This window comes from Lynx canadensis, chromosome C1 (genome assembly GCF_007474595.2).
Source record: "Lynx canadensis isolate LIC74 chromosome C1, mLynCan4.pri.v2, whole genome shotgun sequence".
In the NCBI taxonomy this organism is placed as follows: Eukaryota; Metazoa; Chordata; class Mammalia; order Carnivora; family Felidae; genus Lynx; species Lynx canadensis.
Window position 1 is genome coordinate 142221888 of NC_044310.1, and position 24536 is coordinate 142246423.

Sequence of the window (24536 nt, forward strand, 5' to 3'; positions counted from 1 at the left end):
TCTTTATCCATTCATCAGTTGATGGACATTTAGGCTCTTTCCATAATTTGGCTATTGTTGAAAGTACTGCTGTAAACATTGGGGTACAAGTGCCCCTATGCATCAGCACTCCTGTATCCCTTGGGTAAATTCCTAGGAGTCCTATTGCTGGGTCATAGGGTAGGTCTATTTTTAATTTTTTGAGGAACCTCCACACCGTTTTCCAGAGTGGCTGCACCAGTTTGCATTCCCACCAACAGTGCAAGAGGGTTCCTGTTTGTCCACATCCTCACCAGCAACTATAGTCTCCTGATTTGTTCATTTTAGCCACTCTGACTGGCATGAGGTGGTATCTCAGTGTGGTTTTGATTTGTATTTCCCTGATGAGGAGTGACATTGAGCATCTTTTCATGTGCCTGTTGGCCATCTGGATGTCTTCTTTAAAGAAGTGTCTATTCATGTTTTCTGCCCATTTCTTCACTGGATTATTTGTTTTTTGGGCATGGAGTTTGGTGAGCTCTTTATAGATGTTGGATACTAACCCTTTGTCTGATATGACATTTGCAAATATCTTTTCCCATTCCGTTGGTTGCCTTTTAGTTTTGTTGATTGTTTCCTTTGCAATGCAGAAGCTTTTTATCTTCATGAGGTCCCAATAGTTCATTTTTGCTTTTAATTCCCATGCCTTTGGAGATGTGTCGAGCAAGAAATTGCTGCGGCTGAGGTCAGAGAGGTTTTTTCCTGCTTTCTCCTCTAGGGTTTTGATGGTTTCCTGTCTCATATTCAGGTCCTTTATCCATTTTGAGTTTATTTTTGTGAATGGTGTAAGAAAGTGGTCTAGTTTCATCCTTCTGCATGTTGCTGTCCAGTTCTCCCAGCACCATTTGTTAAAGAGACTGTCTTTTTTCCATTGGATATTCTTTCCTGCTTTGTCAAAGATTAGTTGGCCATACTTTTGTGGGTCTAATTCTGGGGTTTCTATTCTATTCCATTGGTCTATGTGTCTGTTTTTGTGCCATATTTTTATTTTTTTATTTTATTAAAAATTTTTAAATGTTTATTTTATTTTTGAGAGAGAAAGACCGCACATGAGTGGGGGAGGGGGAGAGAGGGAGACACAGAGCCGGAAGCAGGCTCCAGGCTCTGAGCTGTCAGCACGGACCCTGACGCAGGGCTTAAACTCACAAACTGAAAGATCATGATCTGAGCCAAAGTCGGACGCTTAACCAACTGAGCCACCCAGGTGCCCAGTGCATCTGTTTTTAAAGTCAGATGAAACTTCAAGTTACAGCCCTCCCACTTACTATGTGATTTTGGGAAAATACTTAAGTTCTAGGAACCTCAGTTTTCTTATCTATAAGTGTATACTTCATCAGTTTGCTACAAAGATTAAATGGGATCAGGAGAGCTTTTCATATAGTAAGTGCTCAGAAGCACTTACTGTAGCACTTAAAAAAGAACAATGGTGGATGTGTCTTATATTTGCACTTTTCAATACAGTAACCATTAGCTGCCTGTAGCTATTGGTCTCTTGAAATGTGGCTAGTGCAGTTAAAGAACTGAATCTTTAATTTTATTTCATTTAAGTTAATTTAAACTTAAATAGCTACATTTGCCAGAGGCTGGCATATTAGAACAGCACTAGACAATATCATTAACATTATTTGAAGGAGAAATAGAAGTGTTTTTTTTTGTCTGTATCACTTGTGCTTTGTGATATTTCATTTCCAAAAACGCATGCTTTCTTCTTTCCCGTATCTTCATCTTTTACCTCTTTTTGTTTCACATCTGGGAATGTAAGAGCTGATTCAATACCCGCATTGCTCAGTTGCTCCCAATTCACATGTCTTCCACGTCTCTGAAATTTTTATTGAACACATGAACACCATTGCACTACTTGGCAATCAATGTTCCTTTAACCTATTGCATGTGATAGTTGTAACTCCCCAAGAGAACAATATAAGGATCTGTGTGGGCTTTTTAAATTTTATTTTATTTTATTTTATTTTATTTTATTTTATTTTATTTTGTTTTGTTTTATTTTATTTTATTTTATTTTATTTTATTTTATTTTATTTTATTTTATTTTATTTTATTTGAAAGAGAGAGTGAGCAGGGGAGAGGAGCAGAGGGAGAGAAAGAGAGAATCCCAAGCAGGCACTATACTCAGCATGGAGCCCAATGCAGGGTTTGATCCCATGACCCTAGGGTCACAACCCAAGCTGAAAACAAGTCATATGCTCAACCTACTGAGCCACCCAGGCATCTCAGGATCTGTGTGGTTTTTAAATTCTATGCCCCTCCCAAGAAATTAACCCATTTCTTAGAATACTGTAAATACTGAATTATAGATTGAAGGTTTGTGCCCCACCCCCAATTCATACTTTGAAATATAACCCTTAGTAGAATGATACTTGGAGGTGGGACCTTTGGGACATAATTAGGTCATGAGAGTGGAGTCCTTGTGAATGAGATGAATACCCTTATAAGAAGAGGCCAGGGAGCTAGCACCCTCTCTTTTCACCATGTGAGGATGTAACAAGAACTTTGCACTCTGTAACCCAGAGAGGATCCTCACCAGAACCTGACCATGCTGGCACGCCAATCTCAGACTTCCAGCCTCCAGAACTGTGAGAAATAAATTTCTGTTGTTTATAAACCACCCAGTCTATGCTATTGTGTTATAGCAGACACACTGAATAGGCCTATGTTTGATTGATTACTTGTCCTTTATTTCTCTAATTCCTTCCTCTCACCTTCCAGTCCTCACTATTGTTCTCCTGAAGTTGGCTGAAAAGAAAAAAGAAGTGCCCAAATATTCAATAAAATTCTTATTACTTTTTTCTTTTCTATCTTTGTATTACTTTATTTTCCCCACTCCATCACAATGAATAAAAGCATTTTTCAAGTGTATTATATTTCTCACATTTCATATAGTAAATATTGGGTGCCTACTATTTGCAAAATACTAGTGGTGGGATAAGGGTTGATGCTGAGGAAGCATGAAAATTATATAATAACTGCCCTCAAATGAGTTATATTCAGATAGGAGGAGTGATTTGTGCAAATGACCGATTAATGGAAAAGAATACATAGGCAAAAGACAGAGAAATACTAACTGTTGGTTCAAGTGAACAATGGTATGTACACATTTAAAATACTTTAGTTGCCTAGTTGAGGGTAGTTAGCCCAACAAATATGGTGTTGGGAATAGTTCTGATTGTAATTGAAAAGATATATCTCAAACTAAACTCTCACAAATTGGGGGCATCTGGGTGGCTCAGTCGGTTGAGCATCCCACTCTTAAACTTGGCTCAAGTCATGATTTCAGAGTTCGTGGGATCAAGCCCCATGTGGGGCTCTGCACTGACAGCATGGAGCCTGCTTGGAATTCTTTTTTTTTTCTTTTTTTTAAAGTCTTAAAATATATTTTAATAAGTTGATGCTGCATTACTGCTCCATTTCTCAGAAAAGCTCCAAAGATATCAGGAACAAATCAAGCATGGCACACCAATAAAAAATTGCACAGCGTAACTACCTAAGATAGGCAAGACTAAGAGCTACTGTCCAACCTTCAGCATACAGCAACCCTGTTCCCAAGATTGTACTAGGCCTATCAAGAAAAGCTGTGAACAGCAACATCATAGACAGAAAAGGGCCATTCCTGAGTTACCCTTACCCGAGAAAAAAGATGGAGGCAACTTAACACAAGATTTTTTTTAAGGATACACTAAAATGAAAATCTCTAAGATAAAATGCCTTCCTTAGGACACGAAGGGGTAATATATGGGATATAACAGAACCGTATGTATGTTGTCTGTGACGTCTGTGGGCATTTGCCTGAATTCCCACCTGCAAGTGGAGCAGTGGGGCTAAGGTCATTGGGGGATGTTTGTTTTTGTGGTGTAGGTGGCAGTGTCTCTGGGTTTGGAGGGTGTAAGAATGAGAAAGCAAATAGAACAGGATGGACAAAGAATGGAGTGAGCAAGATTAACAGGGGGTCTAACTGGCTCCATTTTGTCATGGTTCCCCCACCCCCACCCCAGGCCCTCAACAATCACAGGAGACTTCAGGAATGCACTACACAGAATCAATTAGCTAGACGATATACCACACAGAACTGATTTGTTAAATTTTATCGTCCCCCCTTGCCCTCGGCCTCCAGCATACTCCCTTAGAGTAGTACAGGCAAGGAAGACCTAACTATTGGGAGAAACCCCTAACACTCTTCCAGGGCAGAATTCTGGCTAGTCCAGAAAGGGTCCTTCTTTTAAGGGTTTTTGGGAAACGAGACACTGAAATTTTTATTAGTATCGGCAACGTTTGTTTGGAGCAAATTCAGCTCCGGGAGCTGCACGGTTGAACGCAGGAGGGGTTCCATCAATGGCCCCAATTCCTTCCGTGGTAGTAGCTTGGCCAAAGCGTTCAGTTGTTGGTGGGGTCAATCCCAAGGTTCCATCTGGCATCATAGTGGCAGGTCCTGGAGGAGCTGGGGTACCAGCTGGCACTGGAGCAGGGGGCATGGCGCCTCTGTTGTTTATGCCCAAAGCACCTCCCATAGCCATCTGGCCCATCCGTATCTCCTGTTCTCTGCGTCAGGGAATGTTCCCTTGAATCCTTCCTGCTGTCGCTGCATCATTTCTTCCCGTTGCCGCTGCATCTCTTCTTCGTGGCGCCTGCGCTCCTCCTCCTGCCTGAGCTCCAGTTGCTTTCGTTTTTGCACTTCTTGGTTGTGCAGCTCTTCCGTCCTCCGGAGTTCTTCTGGACGCCTCATCAAATCCTGTCTCATTAACATGACTTGGTGTTCATGGCGAGCAGCCTCCATCTCCATCTCCAGCTTCTCACGAGCTTTCTTGATATTGCGATCCACTTGGTCCTGCTGCTGCTTCTCCTCTCAATGAGTGCCTTCCAGCGTACGGCATCCTCATACTCAAAGGACCCAGGCTGTGCAAATCTGGGTGCCTGTTCTCGCTCCTTATGAAATTGCTGGTTCTTTATAACCAGCTTCTCTGGAATCCCTCTTCATCATCCAACTGGTCCAAGGGCTCCACAGCCACAGGCTGAGGAAATGTGGTTAACAAGAAGGAGCCTTCACTGCACCTGTCCAGAACTTTCCGAGCAGCTGGCTTCCCTGAGAATTCAACAATGCCTTTTCCTGAGGGCCTTCCTCAATCATCCACGAAGACTACAGCCCTTTCCATTTGGCCAAACACAGAAAAAGCTTCCTCCAGCAGTTCGTTGGAAACATACCGAGGAAGGTTCCGGACGTGAATGATGCACTATGGCGGGCAAAGCGCACACGCAGCTGCTTTCCACGAATTGGCATGTTGTCCAGCTCTACTTTGGCAGTCTCCGCTAGGGTTCGCATTTCCGAGTGGATAAAGCCAAAGCCCTTATCCTTATAAATGAAGATTTCACCTGCCTTCCCGTATTTCTCAAGTAGTTTCCTCATCTCCTCCTCAGTGATGTCAGAAGGAAGATTGCCCACAAAGAGCCGGTGACGTTGGGTGAAGGTGTTCTCTCCTGGTTTCCCAAAATTCTTCAGGCCAATAGTCAAGCCTTCATTTTGGCTGCTGGCTTGCTGTCCATTTGCAGGTATTGGTGGCAGTGGTGGCTGTTGCTGTTGCTGTTGGTGGTGCTGCTGGTGATGATGCTGATCATGCTTCCTTGGAGTATGGTTTTGTTTCTCCAAGTTAAAGGTTTTATTGCTCTGCATGTTTGCACCCCTCTACCGACTGTTCTCCTCAGAGTAACGGCAATGCTACATGGTCTCCACCGTCCTGAGACTGCGTGGAATTCTCTCTCCCTCTCTCTCTCTCTCTGCTTCAACCCCACTCATTCTCTCTCTCTCTCTCTCTCTCTCTCAAAAAAACTAAAAACACAAAAACAACAACAACAACAAAAAACTCTCACAAATTGGATAGATTGGATCTTTAGCAAAATAAAAAGAGAAACTGTATGGGAAGTCTAGAAAGAAAAGAAAAAGACCACTTTGGAAATCAGCTTATGGAAAAGTAAAGGATAAATGGAAACAATACTAACATTAAAAGGTCCTGATGAAAGGGTTGGAGAAGAGAAAAAGACACAAATTCAGAAAATTGTGTGTGTGCATATGTGTGTATGTGTTTTAAAGAAAGATCCTGAGGACTTACAGTCCAAGATGGCAACATAGGAAGACCTTGAACTCACCTTCTCCATGGAACATACCAAATTAATAGAACCCATTAATAGAATAATTCCTGCTGAGGAAGAACTGAGGGCTGACTGAATAGTTACTAAACAACCAATGATAGAATGACAAGAGAACAGCAAGAGAAATGCAAACAAGGTAACAAAGGAAACTTCCAACCCTCTAAACTGTGAACAGCAGTGGGGAGGGATAGTATTGGGGGATGGGAACAGATCCCTCTGCTTGTGCACAGAAAAAAAAGTGGTGGTTTAAAAGAGCAACTAGGATATAGAAGACAACAGTAGAGCTTCACCAAGAATGAAGGAACTACAGGAAAGCTCTCCAGGTCAGAGGGACTAAAGAATGACAGAGTTTATGTTCCCACCCCACCTTAAAAGCCCAGACCAGAGCAGGGTCTGGACACCATAATGGGCGGGTCTGATGCCCTGACAGGCAGGCCGAATGCCATAACTGCCAGGTCTGGTTATCACAAGGAGCTTGTAACTTCAGCAAGCCCAGGGTCCACAAGCCCACACCAGCCCTGGTAAGCACTGGGATATAGAAATAGAAGTCTCAGTTTTAAAGGGCTGAGGAACTGCAGGGATACTCTCTCCCACTTCACCTTAAAAGCTCAGACTGGGACAGGGTCTGGCTCACAGTGACCTTGAAACTTCAGCACCCAGGCTCCATAAGCCCACACCAGCCTCTGTGGTGCTGGAGCACAGAAAATAAACTGTGTTTTTTAATGTTTTTTTTAATTAAAAATTTTAAAAATGTTTTACTTTTATTATTTATTTTTTTTAAATGTTTTTAAATATTTATTTTTGAGACAGAGAGAGACAGAGCATGAACGGGGGAAGGTCAGAGAGAGAGGGAGACACAGAATCCGAAGCAGGCTGCAGGCTCTGAGCTGTCAGCACAGAGCCCAACGCAGGGCTTGAACTCACAGACTGTGAGATCATGACCTGAGCTGAAGTCGGACGCTCAACCGACTGAGCCACCCAGGCGCCCCTATATTTTACTTTTATAATTCTAATTTGTCTTGTTTTAATTTTTGTTCTTTTTAATTTTGTTTTCTTTCTCTTTTTTTCATATTTTCGTACTTTTCTTTCTTCTTTCTCTCTTCTTCATTTTCTTCTTTCTGTAAAAAGTCACAGTTCAAAAGAGGTAACTAGCATACACAGCCACAGCTCCAGCCAGCTAGCAAAACTCACCAGGCACACATAGGGACACCATACACAAGATCACTCCTTCAATTTTGGGCAAGTAGCGATTCTGCCTAATCCATAGAAATAAATAGAGAAAGTCAAGCAAAATGGGGACACAGAAGAATATGCTACAAAAGAAAGAACAAGAAAAAAAACCTCAGCTGGGGTGTCTGGGTGGCTCAGTTGGTTGGGCGTAGGACTTCCGCTCAGTCATGATCTCAGAGTTCCAGCCCCGAGTCAGGCTTTGTGCTGACAGCTCAGAGGCTGGAGCTTGCTTCAGATTCTGTATCTCCGTCTCTCTCTGCCCCTCTCCTCCTCATGCTCTGTCTCTCTCTCTCTCTCTCTCTCAAAAATAAATAAACATTAAAAAATTTTTTTGAGTTTAAAAAAATAACAAGAACTAATCAGAGCTGAATAATACAATAACTGAAATAAAAAACACACTAGAGGGAATCAACAGTAGATTACAGGATACACAAGAACATATCAATGATCTAGAAGATAGGGCAGTGGAAAGCACACAAGTTGAATAGTGTTAAATAATTAAAATAATTTTAAATATAAAATAATTTAATTTTTTTTTTTTAAATGAGGATAGATTGGGGCACCTGGGTGTCTCAGTTGGTTAAAGCATTCGACTCTTGATCTCGGCTCAGGTCATGATCTCACAGTTCATGGATTCGAGCCCTGCATCAGGCTACATGCTGACAGCAGGGAGCATGCTTGGGATTCTCTCTCTCTCTCTCTCTCTCTCTCTCTCTGTTCCTCCCCTTCTCATTTTTTTCTCTCTCTCAAAATAAATTAATTAAAAAATAAACTTAGATTAAGAGATCTCTTAAACAACATCAAGGAAACACAGATTCACACTTATAGAGGTCCCAGAAGAAGAAGAAAGAGAGAAAGGTGTAGAAAGCATGTTTGAAGAAATAGTAACTGAAAACTTCCCTAAGCTAGGGAAGGAAATAGACATCCAAGTCCAAGAAGCACAGAGAATAAGATGAAGCCAAGGAGTTCCACATCACAGCACATAATAATTAAAATGTCAAAGTTTAAAAATTAAGAGAAAAATCTTAAAGACAGCAAGAGAGAAATAAAAGTTATCTACAAGGAAAAACTTAAAAGGCTGTCAGCTGAGTTTTTGGCAGAAACTTGGCAGGCCAGAATGTAATGGCATGATATATTCAAAGTGCTGAAAGGAAAAAAACCTGCAACCAAGAATACTTTACCAGGAAAGCTTATTCAGATTGGAAAGTGAGGTAAAGAGGTTCCTAGACAAGCAAAAGTTAAAGGAGTTTATCACCACTACACCAGCCTTCCAAGGAATGTTAAAGGAAATTCTTTAAATGGAAAAGAAATAGTTCTAATTAAACATGAGAAAGTTATGAATAAAAAGATGTAAAATATGACAACATATATGTAAAATGTAGAGAAGGGAGTTAAAAGGGAAGGGAAGAGGGTAAAGAAAAAGAAGGCCCCCCCCCTTTTTCTGTGTGTTTGTGTTTGGCACGTGTTTGAACTTAAATGACCGTCGTATCTATATAGACTGCTATTTACTTCAGATGTTATATATCAACTTCACAGTAACCACAAACCCAAACTTTTGGTAGATATACAAAAAATAAAGAGAAAGAAAGCCAAATGTAACACTATAGAAATTCATCAGTCACAAAGAGAGCAAGAAGAATCGAACAAGGAACTACACAAGTAACTAGAAAATAAATTTAAAATGGCAATAAATACATACCTATCAGTATGCCTACATACTCCAATCAAAAGACATAGGGTGGGGAATGGATAAAAAAGCAAGACCTATCTATATGCTGCCTGCAGAGACTCCCCTCAGACCTAAGGGTGCAGACAGACTGAAAGTAAAAGGATGGAAGACACTCACCAGGCAAATGGAAGAAAAAAAAAAAGCTGGGATAGCAATACGTGTATCAGACAAAACAGACTTTAAAACAAAAACTAACAAGAGACAAAGTCCTTACATAATGATAAGGGGGTCAATCCAACAAGAGAATATAACAATTGCAAATATCTATGCACCTGACACTGGAACGCCTAAATACATAAAGCAAATATTAACAGACATAAAGAGAGAGATTGATAGTAGTAAAATAATGGTAGGAGAAGTCATGAGAATACGAGGGACGGAGTCAATGGTATTATAATAGTGATGTAACAGGTCAGATGGTAGCTACACATGAACATAGCGTAATGTATAAACCTGTCAAATCACTAAGTTGAATACCTGAAACTAATGTAACGTTGTATGTCAATTACACTCAAAGTAAAAAAAAAAAAAAAATAGAGAGGAGGTTTACCTTAAAAGCACAAGGCTACAAAGGCCTAGCTTGACAAAACTAGGATCAATTGTTTGGTTCTCAGTAATCCAGTACACTGATGATACAATTGAGGAGTGGTATAATGTAATCACACCCAGAATTAGCTTAATATTTACCTCATAATTTATTTAAAACTGGAAAATTATTCATTTTTCCCTTTATCATCATCATTACCATGGTCTGCACAGTAGGTGGCGACATTGCCTCACTCCTGGAATCAACCAGGATGGCCTTAACTACAATACACAGATGCAAACTTTGAAACAAGTTTCAGGGACCTAAATTGGCCAAAATTAAAAACAATGCCCTTTCGGTGAGCCTGGCTAGCTCAGTCAGTGGAGCATGAAACTCTTGATCTCAGGGTTGTGAGTTTAAGCCCCATGGGCGTAGAGATCACTTTAAAAAATAGCAATAATAAATACATACATACATACATACATACACAGCCCTTTCTATTTACCTTAAGGTCATACGAATAATACCTCATTATAACACATCAAATTTTTATATATTTTACATAGAGTTTAATAAGTATTTACTGACTAATTCATTTTGCCAGTGAATGTCAATAAACTAGTTTGCTATTTTTAAAAATAATATTCACTTAATCTTCATCATGCGAATGTAATGAATTGTCTTTTTTTTAGTTTTAATGTAAAGAAATTATTTGTTTATACTTGATTTCATTTTGTATTCATCATTTAATGATGTTTATTAGGCTATGATGATTGAACTCCATGAATCTCTGTAGAGGTACAGTCAGAAGAACAAACACCTGGGCAGGGCGCTAAAGACAGGTAAAATATCAACACACAATTGAGATTTAAAATGCCACTTTAAGGCAATAGATAGCCACATTTACAGAGTCTATGGAATAGACAATTATCCTAAAATTTACCACTTTTTACTTTAAAAGATACAGCCTAATTTTAGTATTCAGAATTTATTCAATATTTGTACTCAGTTATATCTTCCTAAGATCCTATTTTTTTAAGTCTTTCTTTCTGTAAAATACATAAGAATTATTTTTTTTTTAAGTCTGTCTTTATCTCTGTCCAGTTTGGGTTCCTTTTTTTTGATCCTTTCCATGATCACTGTAGCCTTATTTGAAGTGAAACATTCTAAGTAGAGACATAACATGGTTTTATAACAGGTAGAATTATATTCCTATTTTTGCTTCCAGTAATTTCTAAAACACTAAATGTGAACTAATAGCTTTAGGAAACCAACTTCAAAATGCTAAGATCCTCTTTTGGGGCATAATTAATACACTCCTTCTAACCCAGCATACATGCATCTTAAGTGGATTTTCCCCAAATATCTTGTCATGTTCTCACTTTAGTTGAAGTTTATCTATTCTTTTTCATCAAGGGCAATTGTCAGTTGAAGAAACATTCCAAAGATTTACATAAGGAACAAGAAACTGCATTTGTTGCAAGAATTCACCTTATTTTCTACAAGTATATTCACATTTTTAATAAGACATTTTATGGGTCTCAAGTTAAGTGTAGAGACAAGATGTCCTAAAAAAGCTTTAAGTTTTCTTTGCACCAAAAAAAAAGGTATATATAATATCAAATAATACCTCTCTAATGTACCAAAAACGTGACTTACAGTTTTGGATCACCTGCACTGCGTGGACATGTAAACAACTGTTAGTTGAACAAGTGCACCTGAGCATTCTCCATGTCCTGAGTTGCTTTGATTCCGTCCATGGGCAGGGCCTCAAGTACCCTATTAGAAGCTCCCATCCATCTTCAAGCCTTACATAGAAAGAAAAAAAAAAAGTCTTGCTAGTTATCTCCCTCCTGCTTTCTCTTATGAACTGGCTTATTCCACTCAGTACATCTGATTCCCAGCCTGTGTCACATTCCCTCTACTCTGCTGTTCCCCTTCTAATTACCATTTTGGCAAACACATTCAACATTCATACCAGTTCAACTCTGCCAGGCTCGTCCCAGATTTGCTGTCAGGTCTGTGTTTCAGATCTTCTTAGACATCAAATTCTGTGACCGTCACACATTAACCCAGTCTTGGGTCACCAAGGCCCCACCACACCATCTGGAAGGGAAATTCAGGGCAAATGTATGAAGATGAGAATGAACTAGCAAATTTTTTTTAATTAATTTATTTATTTTGAGAGAGAGAGCATATGGTGGGAAGGGCAGAGAGAGAGAATCCCAAGCAGTTTCCTTGCTCGATCTCATGCATTGTGTGATCATGACCTAAGCCAAAGTCAAGAGTTGGACGCTTAACTGACTGAGCCCCTCAGGAGCCCTGAACTAGCAAATTTTAAACAATGGAGAATATTAACAACTTCAGGAGCAGAAATAATTAGACTAGAAATAGAAAATCTGTAAAGATTATGGGCCCAACTAATTAAAAAAGTATAAGGGAAGAAGTTATAAGTATCATAGTGTCAATAAAATAAAGGAGGGCCCAAACAAGCTTACTGTAGGTCTCTCTCCTAGAGATATCAGGGCAATCACTGTAAGAAAAGATCAAGGCAAGAATTGGAAGGTTTTCTTGTGGAGGAAACATTTTACCATCTCTATTTATTATTATACTATGTTAAATTGCCTTATTCAATAAGTTTAATCGGGGCGCCTGGGTGGCTCAGTGGGTTGAGCTTCTGACTTCATCTCAGATCATGATCTCACAGTTCGTGGGTTCAAGCCCTGTGTCGGGCTCTGTGCTGACAGTTCAGAGCCTGGAGCCTGTTTCTGATTCTGTGTCTCCCTCTGTCTCTGCCCCTCCCTCGCCCTTTCTCTGTCTCAAAAATAAATAAAAACGTTAAAAATTTAAAAAAAAATAAGTTTAATAATAAATTACTTTAGACATGGTAGCATACCAAAGTGGAAGTGCCATAAATGTTAAGTGACATTGTTGAACTCCGTGACAAGCAAATGTAGTGGTGGATCACCCTCCACACTTTAAGGTATCTAAGATTTTTAAAATATTTAATATTTTTAAATAGAAAAGACATTATTTTTTTATCTTATTTTTTATTTTTTAAAATTTACATCCAAATTAGTTAGCATATAGTGCAACAGTGATTCCAGGAGTAGATTCCTTAGTGCCCCTTACCCATTTAGCCCATACCCCCTCCCACAACCCCTCTAGTAACCCTCAGTTTGTTCTCCATATTTATGAGTCTCTTCTGTTTTGTCCCCCTCCCTGTTTTTATATTATTCCTGTTTCCCTTCCCTTATGTTCATCTGTTTTGTCTCTTAAAGTCCTCATATGAGTGAAGTCATATGATTTTTATCTTTCTCTGACTGACTAATTTCACTTAGCATAATACCCTCCAGTTCCATCCACGTAGTAGCAAATGACAAGATTTCATTCTTTTTGATTGCTGAGTAATACTCCATTGTATATATATATATATACCACATCTTCTTTATCCATTCATCCATCGATGGACATTTGGGCTCTTTCCATACTTTGGCTATTGTTGATAGTGCTGCTATAAACTTGGAGGTGCATGTGTCCCTTCGAAACAGCACACCTGTATCCCGTGGATAAATGCCTAGTAGTGCAATTGCTGGGTCGTAGGGTAGTTCTATTTTTAGTTTTTTGAAGAACCTCCATATTGTTTTCCAGAGTGGCTGCACCAGCTTGCATTCCCAACCAACAATGCAAAAGAGATCCTCTTTCTCCGCATCCTCGCCAACATCTGTTGTTGCCCGAGTTGTTCGTGTTAGCCATTCTGACAGGTGTAAGGTGGTATCTCATTGTGGTTTTGATTTGTATTTGCCTGATGATGAGTGATGTTGAGCATTTTTTCATGTGTCAGTTGGCCATCTAGATGTCTTCTTTGGAGAAGTGTTTCTTCATGTCTTTTGCCCATTTCTTCACTGGATTATTTGTTTTTTTGGCATTGAGTTTGATAAGTTCTTTATAGATTTTGGATACTAACCCTTTATCTGATATGTCATTTGTAAATATCTTCTCCCATTCTGTCAGTTGCCTTTTAGTTTTGCTGATTAGAAAAGACATTTATAAATAATGCAGAAAACATTTACTTACTTTTCTATAAAACCATACTCTAAAAGCTGTGAAAATAGTTTTATGGTTGCAGTATATTGTACCTCAAGAAGAATGGAGAAACTCTCAAAATAAATACAGAAAGACATCATCAGACTGATAAGCTATATTGGATCTTATTATCTGAAAACCAGCCCAATTATTAAAGCTATAACTTAAGAAACATAGATGTTAAGAAGGAATATGATCAGAGTTTAAAAACTGTATCTCATACATGCATAACCCTATTTTTCAAAACACACAGTCATGCATTATTTTTCATCTGATTATAAAAGTTTAGTAAATAGTAAGTATTATAATCATTTAAAAAACAGCATATAAAACTATGACAGGAATTGGTAAATTAATAATATATCTCTTAATGAAATATTAGTGTATTAAAAGTGGGGAAGATTTCTTTGTAGTTTGTAGGAGATACATTTAAGACAATGAGCATAACTTAATTAAAATGAAAGTTATACAAAGGACGATAAATTTAAGACACATTTTAAAATGCAGGCTGGGAAAGTCCTCAAAGTTAAGTGATTCCAAAGAAGGTTAAGATCAATTTGTAGGGATGACTGGGTGCTCATTCGGTTAAGCGTCCAACTCTTGGTTTCTGCTCAAGTCATAATCTTGCAGTTTGTGAGTTCAAGCCCTGCATCAGGCTCCATGCTGACAGTTCAGAGCCTGCTTGGGATTCTCTCTTTCTCCTCTCTCTGCCCCCTCCCCCCCCCCACTTGTGTGTTCTGTCTCTCTCTCTCTCTCTCTCTTTCAAAATAAATAAATAAACTTCCAAAAAAGATCAATTTGTAGATGATATATCCATAATGAGTTGCATAATCCATCATGAGGTCATCCATAATGAGAAAATAGAGAACAATATTCTTCCACAAAACATCGCTGTGTCTAAGAATCAAATCTTAGATGCTGAAAACAAAGATCATGAAATCAAATGCCATATTCTTCTAAATACCCTGTATGGGAGTCTTAATCTACTACCAAATTACTATTTAACCTTTCACCACTAAGATTAACATCTTCCATATTCCACTTAAAATGACGTCGCCTTTGTGTTCCACATTAATTCGCACACTAGCAGAATCCAGGCAAATCACTTATCAGAGAAACGGCAAAATGAAAACCTAAGTGTAACAAATGAATGACTTTACCACTTGAATATCCAACACATGTTTCTTGCCCTCATTAGAAAATAAAATGTGGAGTGCCTGGGTAGCTCTGTTGGTTAAGCGTCTGACTTTGGCTGAGGCCATGATCTCCCAGTCTGTGGGTTCGAGTCCCACATCAGGCTCTGTGCTGACAGCTCAGAGCCTGGAGCCTGCTTCAGATTCTGTGTCTCCCTCTCTCTCTCTGCCCCTCCCCCACTTGCACTCTGTCTCTGTCTCTGTCTCTCTCTCAAAAATAAATAAACATTAAAAAAAAAGAAATAAAGAAAATAAAACGTTTGGGGCACCTGGGTAGTTCAGTCAGTTAAGTGTCCAACTCTTGATCTCAGCTCAGGTCTTAATCTCCAGGATGAGTTCAAGCTCCACGCTTGGGTGTGCTTGGGTGTGAAGCCTATTTAAAAAAAGAAAATTTAATTGGGGCACCTGGTGGCTCAGTCAGTTAAGTGTCCGACTTTGGCTCAGGTCATGATTTCACAGTTAGTGGGTTCAAGCCTCACATGGGGCTCTGTGCTGACAGCTCAGAGCCTGGAGCCTGCTTCAGATTCTGTGTCTCCCTCTCTCTCTGCCCCTCCCATGCTCACATTCCATCCCTCTCTCTCAAAAATAAATAAACATAAAAAAATTAAAAAAAGAAAATAAAATGTTCATGATCTTTGTCTTCATAAAGGGATCTGAAGGTTTAAACAAAGGCATATTAGAAGCACATCTCTTTCTTTAGCTAGTTCCCAAATACCTTTAAAACATTTTTTTGTTGTTGTTTAGGGTTGCCTGGCTGGCTCAATTGGTAGAGCATGCAACTCTTGATTTCAGGGTTATGAGTTCAAGCCCTATGGTGCATGAAGGGTTCACTTAAAAAAAAAGAAAGAAAAAAATTTTGTTGTTGTTTATTGACTTCATCTAATCCAACTAATACAAACTCTGATATTGAGTCAGAACTAAGAAAGAAAAATATAGTTCTAAATACCCCACCATAATATTGTTTTTAGTTAAATGACATTAATGAGGTTTTGTTTCAGAAAAATCTTTCAAATAGGACTCATTTAACCAAATCAGAGAAGGTTGAGATGGCTTTCCGACTCCTTTAGGCAAAGATTTATATGTCAGACAAGACAGTGAAAACAAAGTATTTACCTATTTTTCACAAATTATCTTACAGTTCTTAAGACATAGGATAGGGGAACACAGAAGAGGCTCGTTAAAGTGTTGTTTTTGATGACACAAATTGTGTATAAAATCTCAAATTACTGAAAACAGTGTGACTTAAAAGATTATAAAGCTGTAGTTCCACACACATCTATGTAAAGTCTATGATAATCCAAGCCTTATGTCTGTTTCACGCTTCCTGCAACTCATGAAAAAGTTGAGGGAAGATCCCAGAAGATGGACAAGGGCCAGAACGACAAGAAGTAAATGCGCTCTGAGAAACAAGTTCAGACTCCCTGAGAAGTAAAGGCAAAGGACCAGTAGGAGGCATCCATCCAGCTCAAAGGGAAGAACCATGGAGAGGAGATCTGGCAAGAGGTTAGGAGCAGAGGAAATGAGGAGACAGTAGCAAGACAGTATGAGCCAAGACAGAGCGATGATGCTAGAGGCTCATTCCTGGGTAGTGGCTGCAGGTTTACACACACAGAGTAAAGGTAGACAGTCTGGGAGATCTGAACAGGATAAAATGAGGTTGCCGATCTCAAGAAATTAACAATCTAATTGGAGAAATTTAGCTTATACCCAAAGAAAGTTAAATAACAACATAGGGCAATAATTCAAGTGGTGTTGCAGAGGAATGCACAATTGATGAAACACCAAATTATTTGTCAGGGAAATCTTCAAAGTAGAGGGGAGCTTTGAGCTCGGTCTTGGTGGATGAGAAGACTATAAATAGGTACAACAAATTTAGGGGTTAAGAGGACTGAGAAAAGGGATGGGGCCAGAATATATCTGGTATGCTATGAGAAAGTAAGTAAACCAAACTGAAAGGCGTATTAATCATGTTTTTAATTTTTAATTTTTTTTTAAATTTTTTTTTTAACGTTTATTTATTTTTGGGACAGAGAGAGACAGAGCATGAACGGGGAGGGGCAGAGAGAGAGGGAGACACAGAATCGGAAACAGGCTCCAGGCTCTGAGCCATCAGCCCAGAGCCCGACGCGGGGCTCGAACTCACGGACCGCGAGATCGTGACCTGGCTGAAGTCGGACGCTTAACCGACTGCGCCACCCAGGCGCCCCTAATTTTTAATTTTTAATTGAAGTATAGTTGATCCATGATGTTATATTAGTTTCAGGTATACTTATTTTTTGTTTCTTGATGCTTTGACATCCTGGTGCCTTGTTGTCCTGAGGACAGACTTCCCCTCTAAGGGGTAGGTAGCTAATTCCTACGGATAGCAAACCACTGGCCTTCAGAGGACAAGCACACTTTTGATATGTAAACCAACCAATCCCATGCCCCTACCCACCATCTGCCTCCTTTTATCAGGCTCCTGCACTTCAGGACACAATTTTCCTGCCCGAAACCACCCAAGGGCCAGGTAGCAGACAACCAGAGAGACCACACCTGTAGCCCCGAGCCCACAGAAGTTATTCAAACTATCTGATCCTAAACCTGTTCAGCTGCTCACCCTGCCTCATCTGTTCTGTCCCATGAAAACTGCAATCAAGTCTTTTGGCCACGCTTTCCCCTGGCTTGTTGTGCCTCCAGACTGACCACGGTGCTTCCTGTGGCCCTGGGTAGCATGTTGTGCCTCCTCTCCTCTCCTCTCCTCTCCTCTCTTACTGTAAGTAACCCACCATCTTTTCAGTGGCAGTCGTCTGCTGATCAGTTGGCTTTACTGAATAAAAACAAAATCCTGGGTACATTTTATTTTATTTTATTTTGAATGTTATTTATTTATTTGGGGAGGGAGAGAGAGAGAGGCACGGGAGGAGCAGAGAGAGGGGGAGAGAGAGAAAGAGAGAGAGAGAGAGAGAGAGAGAGAGAGAGAGAGAAAATCCCAAGCAGGCTCTGCACTGTCAGCACACAGCCCAATGCCAGGCTAGGATTCACAAACTATGAGATGATGACCTGAGCTGAAGTTAAGAGTCGGATGCTTAACCGACTGAGCCACCCTGGTGTCCCCATTTTATTTTATTATGATTTTTCCCACCCACACAGTGTTTTTATTTTATTCAACTATAGCAAAGAGCAGAATTAACACAACATTCTGCAATTCCAGATTGGCTTTTCTTACACAAAGAGTGACCAGTTTAACAGGCACAGACAAGGATTTCTGATGACCTCTCACCCAGCCCTGCAGTTCATCTACATGGCTGTGCCTTAACTGCAAAGCGACTCTCCCTATTGCTTTTTCCAGTACTGCTCTTGAAAGGAGCCAGAGCAGGACCCTGACCTTTAGTAACCGGTCTGAGATGTACCACATTGGGGGTTAGTGGACAAGCCAGCCTCTGGCTGTCTAGGTGAGACACAGCCATGAAAACACGACTGGCTACACTTTAAAAACAAGAGATACAGAATGCAGAAGGTTTATATAGAACTTGGTTCTTGGAGTGCAGTCTAAGGAACCCTGGGGTGCCTGAGACCCTTTAGGGAGTCTGAGAGATCAAAATCATGCACCTAGTAAAAGATCCTCTCAGAGTGCAATGGATTGTAATGTAGCAGAGTACAAAGACCATCGATTTGGTCTCAGATTACTCGTTGTAGCTAATCTTTGAGAAAGTTTACCACTTGTTGAATATTGGTATCAGAAGAGAATATCTATGGTTATCTATAAAGCTTTTAAAATACTTTTCCTCTTTCCAACTGTGTATCTGCATAAGGCCATATTTTCTTCATATATTTGAACTAAAACAACATTGAGTGCAAAACATATCAGAATCAGCTGTCTTCTATTAAGACAACTAGTCAAGAAACTTGCAAAAATAAAAGTGCTATTCTTTTCACTAAATTTATTTAATTTGGAAAATACATTTGGTTTTGATAAAAAGATATTTGTAATAGCATGTAATGTGCATATTGTTATTTTTTAAATAATTTTTTAAGTTTATTTTTTAAGCTTATTTTCAGAGTGAGCAAGTGGGGAGGGGCAGAGAAAGAGGGGGAGGGAGAATCCCAAGCAGGCTCCATGATGTCAGTGCACAGCTGGATGTGGGGCTTGAAGTCCTAAACTATGAGATCATGACCTGATCTGAAATCAAAAGTTAGATGCTTAACTGAATGAGCCACCCAGGTGCTCCTGCTTATTATTATTTTTAAACAAGTCAATAAATCTTTTCAACATTTCTCAGTTTTAATTTCAAATATGGTAACTTTCAGTAGGTATCAGCTACATTTAAAAATGTAAAGGGGTCATGAGACCAAAATTTTGAGAACTGCTGGTGTAAACAAACAGCAACAAATAAAACTGGAAAGGCAATGAATAACCAAGCTACAAAACAACCTGAATTGCAGGCTAAAATTGGGATTTTTTTGTGGAGGTAAGGGAGTTTCAAATAGAGAATATGATGAAAGGAACTCTTTAGGAGGAGAACTTCCATGTATGTGCTTATGTATGTAGGGCAGTTTGGAAAAGGCATATGTGTCTATTTGGTTGTGTTTTAGTGGAAAGGGAGGTGGTGTCTGAGTCAGAGAAACCAGGCAGGAAGCTGATGGAAAATCCTAGACACCTGATACTCAAGGTCTTAATGAGGACCAGGGGCACTTGGGTGGCTCAGCCAGTTAAGCATCTGACTTTGGCTCAGGTCATGACTAAGGTCATGATCTCACAGTTTCTGAGTTCGAGTCCCATGTCAGGCTCTGTGCTGACAGCTCAGAGCCTGGAGCCTGCTTGAGATTCTGTCTCCATCTCTCTCTGCCCCACCCCTGCTCGCGCACTGTCTCTCTCTCTCTCTCAAATATAAAATAAGCATTAAAATTTTTTTTAAATATAAAAAAATTTAAAATTTTTAAATGTTTATTTTTTATGTTTATTTATTTTGGAGAGAGAGATTGCAAAGGGTGGAGGGGCAGAGAAAGAGGGAGATACAGGATCTGAAGCAGGCTCTGGGCTCTGAGCTGTCAAAACAGAGCCCGACGCAGGGCTCCAACCCATGAACTGTGAGATCATGACCTGAGCCGAAGTCAGATGCTCAACCGACTGAGCCACCCAGGTGCCCCTAAATATAAAAAAGTTTCTTGGGGCGCCTGGGTGGCGCAGTCGGTTAAGCGTCCGACTTCAGCCAGGTCACGATCTCGCGGTCCGTGAGTTCGAGCCCCGCGTCGGGCTCTGGGCTGATGGCTCAGAGCCTGGAGCCTGTTTCCGTTTCTGTGTCTCCCTCTCTCTCTGCCCCTCGCCCGTTCATGCTCTGTCTCTCTCTGTCCCAAAAATAAATAAACATTGAAAAAAAATTAAAAAAAAAAAGTTTCTTAATGAGGACTGTAGTAAGGGAATGAAAATAAGAACTAGTATTTGCTAAAATTTGTTGAGTGCTTCCTGTATGTACTAGACACTGTGTAAAACACTTTGTTTGGATTATCTCATTATCTTCTCAACAGTCTAGTAGTTAGCTTTATAAATTCTATTTTATTTTTTAAATGTTTATTTATATATTTTTGAGGGAGGGAGAGAGGGAGAGAGAGAGAGAGAGTAAAAGCAGGGGAGGGGCAGAGAGAGAGAGGGAGACACAGAATCTGAAGCAGGCTTCTGGCTCTGAGCTGTCAGCTAGAGCCCGATGTGGGGCTTGAACCCACAAACTGTGAGATCATGACCTGAGCCGAAGTTGGACACTTAACTGACTAAACCACCCAGCGCCCCTATAAATTCTATTTTAAAGATGAGAATACTAAGGCACAAAGATCCTCATGTAAGGCAGCAACTAAGGGATGAAGCTGAGGTCTGCATCCAAGCAGTCTAACTGCAGAGTCTCAAGAGTAGAGTCAGTGCAGCATAAAGGAAGAATCACCTCAAGCGTTGAGCGTGGCAGATGCCTTCGGTGTCTTCTCTGATCCCCTTACCGGGTAGTGTACCCATGCCCAGCTACCATGAATGTTGGGTGCTGCTGGCTCACAGCTGCACCCCTAAGAGGAGGATGGCACTTGGCTGGCAGGGGATGGTTAGGAGAGCCGGGAGGCTGCTGCTGCTGACTCCTGGCCAGTCACTGTGCAGCTGTGCAGGAAAGCCTCTGGGGCAGGTGCTTGACTCTTGCTTCATGCTCAAGTGCTCCCAGAAGGGTCTGGCCAGGCTAAGGCTACACCTCTCCTGAAACTACACCCTTGTCTGGCTCCTTCCCCTGCCCTCTCTTGCTACCTTCCCTCTCTTACAGTGTCTGGGGAAAGTGCTTTCTCAATAAACCAATTGCACATGAATCCCTGTCTCAGGTTCTGCTTCTAGGGACCTGACTGAGACACTGAGGAAATTCATTTAAAAATTCCTTTTGGAACTCTTTTGGTGGGTCTCAGACTTTATGGCTGTCTCTGTGATGGAGTGACTTTTTTTTTTAACACTCAGATACATTGAGAAATGCATTAAAATTAAAATCTGAGACACATTCAATCCAAATCGTAACTCCAATTAGAAGCTTCGGTGCTTTTTTTTTCTAATCAAACTATTCCGGGCACTCCAGTCTTTAGCAGAAAAGAATCACCTTGAAGAACTTTCATGCTTTACTCATCTTTATATCCCAGCAGTACCTAGCATGGTGTTTTGTATTTAGGAGATATATACTAAATGTATCAAATAAAAAGAAAAACCCGTGGAATTTATTAAATCACTTTACTGTCATCTTTATGCGGAAGAATATCCTTCTGAGGATCTACTATAGTTCTTCTCTTGCATCTGCCTGAAACTCTCCTGGGGGAGCTTGACAAAAATGCAATTTGTAGGGCCTCATCTCTCCCACCATCCCTCTTGTGATTTTGATTGTCTAGGGCTGAGGTAAGGTTAGAAATTTACATCTTTAGCAACACCACACACACACACACACACACACACACACACACACACACAAAACATTTAAAAAATTAGAAAAAAAATAAACACCACAGATTTTAATGCAGGATGACTTTGGGCCACACTTTGAAAAACACTGCTTTAAAATACTTAAATATGACCTGAAGCCACTTATTTAAACACACACACACACACACACACACACACACACACACAGGATTTGGGATCTAAGGGGACAACCTTCTCTCAGTCATGAACATTATCTCTTACCCATAACTATCATTATAAGAAGTACAGGACAATTTCAGGATCTTGGAACATTTTCAGACTTGCCAAGTTTTATTGAGATTACTTTGTTGCTGAACACAGGAACAGTGAAAAAATAATGTTTCTGACAAGCTTGGTACTTAAATGTATGTCCAACATCCTATACAGTCTATCATTAGATGCCTTCTAACATGCTATTAGTACTCCTAGGGGCCTTGGCTATCCCATCACACATTAACCACAGTGATTTGTACAGCCTTCAGGCAATTCGCCCTTCCATCCTTCAAAACAAAAATACAGCAATGAATGCTTTTGAAGTGTCTCTGAGGTAAATGACCTCTGCCACCTAGAAAGCACTATTAAAGTGATGTCTGCCCTGGGAAATTGTTGCTACAACAGTATAAAGCTGTCAGTGACCATGATGACCGTGAAAAAGCCAGAGGTTCTGCAATGTCTCAGAGGGGTTCGTTCTCCATACTGAAAGTCAGTGATTTATGATAAACCATGCTGTGACGGACATCTGAAAAGCTTATGACAGAATCATCCCCAGCTTATTCACAGTCTTTCTTGCCTCTAGGAACAACCCTAAAAAGACCGTGAGTAGGTTGGCCAGCCATGGCATTGCCACAACAGTGGGAAAAAAGCACTTTTACCCTCTTATCAATGATTATGTAGTAACATTCCAGGGCCTTTTTCTTTTCTTTCTTTCTTTTTTAAAATTTTAAGTAGGCTCCATGCCCAACATGGGGCTCAAACTCACAACCCTGCAATTGTGAGTTGCTTGCCCCACTGACTGAGCCAGGCAGGCACCCCAGGGGGCAGATTTTACTTCTGCCAGTTGTCATCAAATTTTAAGTGTCTATTTAGCAAACATCTTGTCTTTAAATATGACTTTATAACTTAAGATATGGAAAGGTTTCTCTCCTAGCACAGAGGAGTAAGCTCCTAACAGATTGAAATTCCAACCAGATAACAAAAGAGAAAAACTACCTGAGAGCTCTGCAGAGTGAACAAAAGGCAGCAAAACTGGGGGGAAATTAAAATTTGAGATACATGGCCAGCGTGAGGTGAATCGTGTTCTGTTTTACAGCTTGACCCCAGAGGTAGACTGTAGATGAAGCAAGATGTGAGCAGCTAAAACTCTGATAAGTAAATCAGCCATCCTCTGTCCTGAGCAGCCGAGGGACAGAACCTGACATAACAAGGGCTTCCAGAGACTGAGACGGAAACCCCAGAAAAGAGAGAGCCTAAGAAGTGGAACCCAAAATTCCTGTGTGTAAACTCTGCCCAAGGCTGACCTCTGAACAACACATCCGTAGGGCGGACTATCGCAGTGCTCCTAAAATAAAATATCTGAACTGGGATTTGAGCTTCCACTGGTTACAGGCAAGAAAGAGCTTGTGGTATAAGTTGAACCAATTTGTATCCTGCTAAAACAGAATCTCAATCCTCTTTGGAGAACTATGAAAGAAACCAGAGTCCAGAATCCACAGCATAGCATTTACAATATCTAAGATATCACCCAGATTCTCTTGACATTCAGGGAATTAAGGGCATATAAGAGAAAAAAAAAAGTAATCAATGACAGCAAATCCCAGATCCCCACATGTTGGAAATGCCAAAGGCCTTGAAGCAGTGATTATAACTATGCTCAGTCAGGTAAAGCACAATACGATTGGACTGAAAGGGTAGGAGGAAATCACTGCAGAGAAATAGAAGCTATAAACACAAATAAGATGGAAATTCTAGAGTGAAGAATTCAATACGTGGAATAAACATGTCACTGGGTTGACTTCATAGCAGAATGGAGATGACAGAGGAAAGAGTCAGAGAACTTGAAGATACATCAGTGGAAATTATTCAGTCTGAAGAGAGGGGAAGATCAAAAAAATAAAAAGAATAGAACCACAGGGACCTGGGGATATAACAAGCAGTCTAGCATAATGTGTAATTCATAAATAAAAGTTGACAAAATTGACAATTCCGTAAATATAGTTGAAGAATTTAACACAATTATGGTTGGGGATTTTACACAGAAATTGATGAAAGTGCTAGAAAAAAAGTCAGTAAAGACCTCCCGATTATGAGCAACACTGCTGACTATCCTGGCCTAATTGACAGTGTTGAATGTTACATTTTGGGGTTTTATTTAATTTTTTTTTTTTACTTTTATTCATTGTTGATAGAGAGAGACAGAGCACAAGTGGGGGAGGGGAGTGAGAAAGGGAGACACAGAATCCGAAGAAGGCTCCAGGCTCTGAGCTGTCAGCACAGAGCCCCATGTGAGGCTGAAACTCAGAAACCGCAAGATCATGACCTGAGCTGAAGTCAGATGCTGAACCGACTGAGCCACCCAGGTGCCCCATATTTGTGGGGTTTTTTTAAAGCTTATTTATTTATTTTGAGGTGGGGGGGAGAGAGAGAGAAAGAGAG

The 24536-nt window shown here is 40.2% G+C and overlaps 1 pseudogene; it reads right to left on the reverse strand.

The window, feature by feature from the left end:
- Window positions 1-3392: 3392 nt before the first annotated feature.
- Window positions 3393-24302, reverse strand: LOC115520373 (annotated as a pseudogene).
- Between the last annotated feature and the right edge of the window lie 234 nt (window positions 24303-24536).